This window comes from Myodes glareolus, chromosome X (assembly GCF_982192425.1).
Source record: "Myodes glareolus chromosome X, mMyoGla1.1, whole genome shotgun sequence".
NCBI classification, from domain to species: domain Eukaryota; kingdom Metazoa; phylum Chordata; class Mammalia; order Rodentia; family Cricetidae; genus Myodes; species Myodes glareolus.
The window spans coordinates 148094156-148102870 of NC_142053.1; the positions used below are offsets into that span (position 1 = coordinate 148094156).

The 8715-nt window shown below is 42.5% G+C and overlaps 1 pseudogene; it reads left to right on the forward strand.

Moving 5' to 3' along the window:
• The first annotated feature begins 5696 nt into the window (after positions 1–5696).
• On the forward strand, positions 5697–6149 carry LOC148117548 (small ubiquitin-related modifier 2-like; annotated as a pseudogene).
• Positions 6150–8715: the final 2566 nt, after the last annotated feature.

Genomic DNA, 8715 nt, shown 5'->3' on the forward strand with positions numbered 1-8715 from the left:
CTACATGCACACGCGAACCATGGAGGACAACCTGCCTTCATGGTGTTAAATCATTTGGAGTATACATGTATGTATATTTTATTTTTCATTTATTTATTATTTATTCATGTTTTTTGCATGTGAATTCTTCCCCGTAACATGCAGCCGTCTCCCCCCTCTTCCAGTCATCGGCTCCTTGGTTCACATGTTCTATGGCGTGAGTTTCCCTTGACACTCTCGATTGAATGTGAAGAGAACCTGCATCCCATGATGACAGTTGGAGTGTTCTTTTTAATATTAATTTATTTATCTATTTGTCATATTTGTACAATATTCTGTACTACACAGCACTACATACAACACTACACACATCGCTGCATACAGCACTGCATACAGCAGCACACAGTACTACATACAACACTACATAAAACAACACACAGCACTACACATAGCACTGCATACCACACTACATACAGCACTACATAGAGCACAACATACAACAATACATACTACACACAGCACTACACACAGCACTACACACAGTACTACATACAACACTACATACAGCACTACATACAGCTCTCTCCGCACATGTTCTCGTTGGCTGTTTCCTCATCTATGTAAGAAGGAGACGGGAAAGGACGCCCTTACACGGCTTTATCATATGTACACGCATATCAGTCGAGGAACAGGACAATATTCTCAGAGTCCTGGTAAACGAACAAACTCGAGGAATTTTTAGAGTCACGCACGTGTCTCGTCGGACGAATGAGAAACATCCGTGCACTGAGCACGAACACGGCTAAGCGTGTGAGATACTGGTGTGTCTATCTGAAATGGCCATGGCAGCCGTTCCGCCTCACATGTGGAGGGAACATACGAATGTGCATCACCCAAGCATCCCCGCAAGAAAGCCCTGGATGTCTTTACAAGAAAACACGCTAAACCGTCATTCACGCTAAGGAAAACCAAACATGTCTCGGGAAAGGACACACCAGTTGTATCATCACGGAAGAGGCCATGGAACGGCTCCGCACCTCCAGGATGTCGCTCCTAAGACACGGCCCGTGGGACACCAACGCGTTCCCCTCCGTGGTCGTTGGATCCTTGAACTGCACACCCTGCACACACGGTTCTAGTCGTGTCCCTGTTGATGTCACGGCTAAGTCGAGGGAAGCTCTTCATTCTAGAACTGAATGTGGGCACTTTGATTTTTATAAAATTGAAATTTTAATTAAATTTAATTAAAAAATTTTAAATGTTTTTAATTCATTTATTTACTTTTCTTTTTAAAATATTTTCTAAATTTATTTATTTACTTTTCTTTTTTTAAATATTTTTTATTTTATTTATTTTATTTTCTTTTTTAAATATATTTAAATTTGCTTATTTAATTTTCTATTTTTAAATAATTTTTTAATTTATTCATTAATTTTCTTTTTATAAATATTTTCTAAATTTATTTATTTCATTTTCTTTTTTCAAACTATTTTCTAAATTTGTTTATTTAATATTCTTTTCAAAAAATTCCTTTATTTACTCGCACTTTCATACACATTCATTTCTGTGGATATTTGTTCTCATTCAGTCAATGATCCAAACTGCAGGTCAGCGTCATTTCCCATTCTTTCCTTGCGGCCCTTTGGGACTCATGGGCTCTCGAGGACAGAAAGAGAATTTGCCGCGTCTGGATTCAAAATGGCTTCTGGGCCTCCATCCCCGTGTGTATGCATGTCGACGCGCACATGTCTGTCCATGTAAATACACATGGACGTGCACACACACACACACACACAGGCACACACACATTCCACAATGAGCCTGTAGGCCGTCAATCACCAAATCGCATTTCTGAGGTGATGTTGCTCATCCCGTGACGAGAAACACACAGCCCTGCAGTGTCGACACCCCTCGCTTCTTCCCGTCAGGATTCGTGGGACTCGGCCTCAGTCAGAAGATGCCTCCTAGACAGCATGACATCGAAATCGCTCCTGGTCGGGCAGCAAAGTCAGCAGTACACAATTTTGGTGTCAGCATCCTTGGCGTGATATTCAGCCTCTGTGTGCTCAAAGCCACTGGTCTGCACCAGCATCGTCAGCTACGGCAGCACACGTGCGGGGCCGGGCCCACCAAGGGTCAGCGTGGCCTCCACAGGCAGCATCGCTGCTCCTGAGCGGGGACAAAGTGATCCCGGGTGACCTCCGGGGAGTGACCCCTTGTGAAGCAATGTGACCCCTGAGTGACCCCTACAAGTGACCCCTATATGACCTCTGTGACCCCAGTGTGAACTCCATCATGCCTGTAACACCGGGAACACAGAGGCCTTTGTGTCAGGTCCAGAAATGGCGGTCTAAGACTACGTCTCCCAGAGGTCATTGGTGCCGTGGCCGAAAGTGACCCTGACAGATGACGGAGACCATGACAGAGAGGATTACAGGAATTGTCACAGGACTACAAGTCCCAGAGTCCTTTGTGTCTGTGACAGGAAGCTGGTGTGTAAGAGTCCATCTCCCAGCGATCCATGGTGCGAAGATTGGAAGTGGATGTGACAGATGACAGAGACAAGGACAGGACTACAAGTCCCAGAGTCCTTTGGGTCAGTGACAGGAAGTGGGTGTCTAAGACTCCATCTCCCAGGGCTCCATGTGCCTGTGACTGGAAGTGACCCTGTCAGATGATAAAAATGATGACAGAGATGATGTGAGAGACACTGACAGGACTACAAGTCCCAGAGTCCTATGTGTCTGTGACCGCAATTCGGAACCTAGGACTACATCTCCCAGCATTCCCTGGTACTCTGACTGGAAGTGTCCATGACATATGATTGAGACGATGACTGAAATGATGACAGAATCAATGATAGGACTACCAGTCCCAGAGTCCTTTGCGTCAGTGACAGGAAGTGGCTGTCTATGTCTACATATCCCATTGATCATAGTGCCTTGACTGAAAATGACCGTGACAGAGGACAGAGATGAAGACAGAGGTGGTGACAGAGATGATGACAGGACTACAAGTCCCAGAGTGCTTTGTGTCTGTGACCGGAATTGGGTCTCTCAGGGACAGGAAGTACATCCAGGATGTGCTGGAAGTGGATCCCAGGATGGACAGGAAGTGGATCCCCGGATGGACAGGAAGTGGAACCAAGGATGAACAGGAAGTGGTCCATGAGAGACAGGAAGTGGGTCTTTCATGAACAGGAAGTGGAACCCAGGATGTACAGAAGTAAGTCCCAGAGTGACAGGAAGTGGGTCTCACATACAGAGGATGTGGGTCCCGGATGGACAGGGAGTGTATCAGAGAATAGACAGGAAGTGGGTCCCTGAGGGAGAAGAAAAGGGTTCCTCATGGACAGGAAGTGGCTCCTAGGATAGACAGGAAGTGGGTTTCTGAAGGACAGAAAGTAGGTCCTGGATGGACAGGAAGTGTATCTCAGGATGGACAGGAAGTGGGTTCCTGAGGAGCAGGAAGTGGGTTCCTCACAGACAGGAAGTGGATCTCACGCAGACAGGAAGTGGCCCGCTTTATTCATCCAGTCCCAACCAGCCTGTGGGGGATGTCACTTCCGTGCCAGCATGACGTTGAGGTCGCCCCCAGTCGGGCGGCGGTGGAAGCAGTGGGCAAAACCGGCAGTGGTGGCCATCGTGTGGTACTCGGCCTCCGTGAGCTCGTGGCCATTTGTCTGCACCAGCATCGTCAAGGACAGCAGTGCTGCTTGTGCCGGGCCCCACCTGCTGGTGTTCAGCACGGCCTCCACCAGCAGCAGCGCCGCGCCTAAAGGGGGGACAGAGTGAACCCCGAGTGACCTGTGGGTGAGTGATTCCTATGTGACCTCTGTGACCCCTGTGTGAACTCTATAACCCCTGTTATAGGGAAGTATAATAGAAAAAATAATTAAAAAATAGAGAAAATAATTAAAAACATAGGGAAAATAATTTGAAAATAATATGAAAACAGGGAAAATAATTTTAAAAAATTGGGAAAATGAAAAAATAGGGAAAATAATTAAAAATAGCGAAAATAATTTAAGAATAGGGAAAATAATTAAAATAGGGAAAAATTGAAAAATAGGGAGAATTGAAAAATAGGGAAAATTGAAAAATAGGGAAAATTAAAAAATAGGAAAAATTTAAAAAATAGGGAAAATAATGAAAACATAGGGAGAAAATAAAAATTTTGAAAATATAATTATAACATAGTGAAACTAACTACAAAATAGCGAAAAGAATTTAAAAAAGAGAAAAAATAATTAAAAAAAATAGGAAAAGTTAAAAAACAGGGAAATTTAAAATATAGGCAAAATAATTAAAAAATTGGGAAAATTAAGAAATGGGGAAAATAATTTAAAAATAGGGGAAATTAAACATCAGGAAAATTAAAAACAGGGAAAGTAATTTAAAAATAGGGTAAATAATTGAAAATAGGGAAAATAATTAAAGATAGGGAAAAAACCTGGATTTGCGTATGACACCGTTGTGGAGGGAGACCGAAAGAGGCACTTCCCGTAGAGCTCTGGCCTCTCTACAGACATGCACATGCGAACCGTGGAGGACAACGTGCCTTCCCGGTGTTAAATCATTTGGAGTACTCATGTATGTATATTTTATTTTTCATTTATTATTTATTTATGTTATTTGCTTGTGAATTCACCCCGTTACATGCAAACGTCTCCCCCCTCTTCCAGTCATCAGCTCCTTGGTTCACATGTGCCGGGGCGTGAGTTTCTGTTGACACTCTCGATTGGCTGTGAAAACAACCTGCATCCCATGACCGGCCATGGTGCGGTTTTGCCAACGATGCGTCTTCTACACAGAGAGAAACAGAAAGGCTTACTTGACTACACTCAGGTCCATGTCCCGATTTCTCTTTGGTCTCGGGACTCAGGGGAAGGTGATAGCTGGGGAGGGAAAGGCACGGTGAGGTCATAGGGATACACGGGAAAAAACACAACATTAGGACCTAGGGTGGTGACTCAGTCAAGTACTGGGCATCAGTTGTTAGTAAGCCTTCCTGGTTCATTATCATTGTCATTATTATTGTATTACTATTATTTTATTATCATCATAGTTATTTTATCATTATTATTTTATATTATTATTTTTATTATTATTTTATCATCATCATCTTCATTATTAAAGATGTCCTCTCCCATGAGCTCTGGCTGGCCTGGATATAGCTGTGGAGACCAGGCTAGCCTTTGCATTGTGCACACTGCATGTCTTATATGTCCATCTGCGTACAGTGCATGTCTGATGACTGCTCCAGGTAGGAGTCCTATGTGTATCTGAGCACATGGCATCTTTAATGTAAATTTCCGATAATGACGTGATTCTCTGACATGACACAATGGAGACGCCGACCTGCAAGTCTATCCCTTTGCTAGCATGTGGCTGATAACATGGGTTTATTTTTTAGGCCATGGGATACGACAGTTCATGTTTGGCCAAGGACGGCTATTTGTGATCGAAGTCCCGTGACCGTGAGGGCTCTTTGTGTCTAAGCGTGTCTGCCGCGTTCCCCTCTTGTACTCAGTGAGCACGTCAACCTCATAGCTGTGTTTTTAACACATGACATTTTACTACCATGCATGACGTGTAGTAAAGGGGTCAAAAGAAGGATCCCACCTAACTGCGGGTAGGAAGAGCCACTTAGAAACCCAACAATTTTAATTTAATTAAAAAAAAACAAAGTGAGGAGCTGCCGCCCCGGCGCTCGCCATGGCCTATGAGAAACCCAAGGAAGGAGTCGAGACCGAGAACAACGGCCGTAAGGACGGCTCAGTGGTTAAGAGCCCTGACTGCTCCTCCAACGGTCCTGAGTTCGAGTCCCGGCAACAACATGGTGACTCACAACTATCTGTAATGGGTTCTGGCGCCCTCTGCTGGCCTTCAGGCATACACACAGACAGAACATTATGTCCATAATAAATAAATATTTAAACAAATAAATATTTAAATAAATAAATAATAAAAAGTAAAAAAATAAAACAAATATGAAATAAAATAAAGAGGCCGACACCACTTAGTGAACTAATGAAAGCCTATTGTGAACGACAGGGTGAGTTATCCACGGGCAGCCAATCAATGACACAGAAACACATGCGTGACTGGACGTGGAGGACGAAGATACCGGTGATGTGCTCCAGCAGCAGACAGGAGGTGTCTACTAAAAAGGGAACCGGCCAGTTCACTCCAGAATTTTGTTATAGACCACGAATACATTCGCAGTTAGAACGCCGCAATTCGGTTCCACCACGTCCTGACTACTGCAGCGTGGTTTTCCCTGTCCCCACTTCTTTACGTACGTGAAGTCACCGGTGTATGTGCACAGTCATTGTGTGCTTTGTCCTTTTTTTCTTTTCTTTTTTTGCCTGTTGAGCTTTTGATTAAACCAGAGTAACACGTGTCCACAGTGTACAAAAAGGAGAGATTTTTAACCTTAACAAAGTAAAATATTATAATATAAATAAATAATATAAATATAATTTTAGTTATATAAAAATTATTATTACTTTTTTTATAATATTAATTTTATTTTTTTGTGTGTATGTGTGTGTGTCTGCACAACCCTAGATGTCTATGACTTGCTTTGTAGTCCAGCCGGGTCTCGAACCCAGAGATCCACTTGCTTCTGCCTCCCGAGCACTGGGATTACAGGCGTGTGCCACAGATGCCTGGCTAACTGACTCAGTCATTGTACCAAAGTCAATAAACAAGCACCATCACGCCGATAAAAAAAGCGATTACTTTACACTCAAGCTTTTTCAGCCTGATTAAAAAATTAAACGCACAAGTTACGTGATCCCCAAACTTTACTTTAAAAATCTGTTAACATTTACATGGAAACCTGAATTTGGGATCTTTGTTACTAGCAACCCGGAAGCTAAAAATGTTATCAGAAAAGCACATGGAACCTAAAAAAGAAAATAGTTCCGCCATCTTGTTGTACCCATTTCCCTGATGTGCCCGCTCATATCAAATGTGCCTCAATTTGTGGCTTTCTTTCTTCCGTGAACAATAAATGGTCATAAACTCCCTTCCATGTAAAAATGTTGAATCTGAGGTTGTTTTTTTTGTAATCTTAGGCACCCACTTCCGGTCACAGACACAAAGGACTCTGGGACTTGTAGTCCTGTCATTTTTTTCCCTGTCAGTAATTGTCTCTTCATTGTCTCTGTCATCATCTCTGTCATCTATCAGGGTCACTTCCAGTCACAGCACCAGGGAATGCTGGGAGATGAAGTCGTAGCCACTTCCGGTCACAGACACAAAGGACTCTGGGACGTGTAGTCCTGTCATCGTTTTCCTATCTGCTGTTTACTTGTTTGTTGAATTGGTTGTATCCATTTTATACCAACAGTCGCACAGAAACAGAGAAAGTCGGCCCCAACCTGACGTGTGGCGGGGCTGGCGGTCGGCAGCGGAGACATGTGGTTTGCTACTTTCTGAGGCACCGTCAGGTCGCTGAGACACAGATTTCACGTGGTCCACCCTGTGGGTTCGCCTGGAACCGAAAGAGCAGAAAACACCGTTAACAAGATGGCGAGAACCAATTATAAAGCACAACACGCGTACTTGCAATGGCTTGGAAGAATTTCTGTGAGGCAGGGACCCAGAATCACTGTTCATGAATTGTAAGAGGGCAATGCTAGTTATTTATATTTTATATTTTTTTATTTATTAAATTATAATATACTATTGCATTATTATCATATCATGTTATATTATTATAATATAATATTATAATATTACATTTATATTCATATTATTTATTATTAATAAAGGGGAGTCTCATTCTGGAATGGAACAGCGACAGAAAGGCTGCCGTCAGGAGGGTTCTGGTAACCACACACCGATGCCGTCGCCATGTTCTAATGACTACTTGACTCTGTTCTTATGCCCAGCCCGACAGAAGTGAAAATACTCTGTTTGTTTTTTGAAGTAAGTATATGTTTTTATTTCATTTTTATTTATTCATTTTTTTTAAAAAATTACCTTTTATTTTGTTTACTGCTCTAAAGAGGGAGGGGAAAGTGGGGAGGGGGAGCAAAAAGGGAGGTGGGGAGGAGGTGGAAAGTCTTAATTGATTTAATTAATTAATTTTATTAATTAATTAATTAAATCAATTTATTTATTGTAATTAATTGATTAATCAATTTTAATTGATTGATTAATTAATTAATTACAATAAATAAATTAAGATAAATAAATTGATAAATAAAACACAAGATGAAGATACTCCTAAGAGACATTTGTCTGTTGATTGGACGACTGATTTGAGAGGCCCTTCTGTGTGCTGTGAGCGTGTTCTACTGTTCCATTTAATAGAGAAGCCAGGAAGAACAGAGCTGGACTGGTGTTGGCGTTTTTCAATACGAGGTACGACAAACACAGAAGTGGCTGAAAAGACCAAAACCAACCAGAGGGAATGAAAAGCAGTCTAGAGAAATACCTGGATCCCTGTAATCACCACAGTCCCTGGGAGACAAGGCAGGGGGATTGCTGTGAGTCCAGGGCCAGCCAGGTCTACGGAGCGAGTTCCAGGACAGCCTGGGCTACACAGAGAAACCCTGTCCCAGAAAACCAACCAATCCACCAAACAAACAAACAGCAGATAGGAAATCAATGACAGGACTACAACTCCCAGAGTCCTTTGTGTCTATGATCAGAAGTGGGTATTTCAGACAGGACTACAATTCCCAGAGTCTTTTGTATCTTTGACTGGAAATGGGTATCT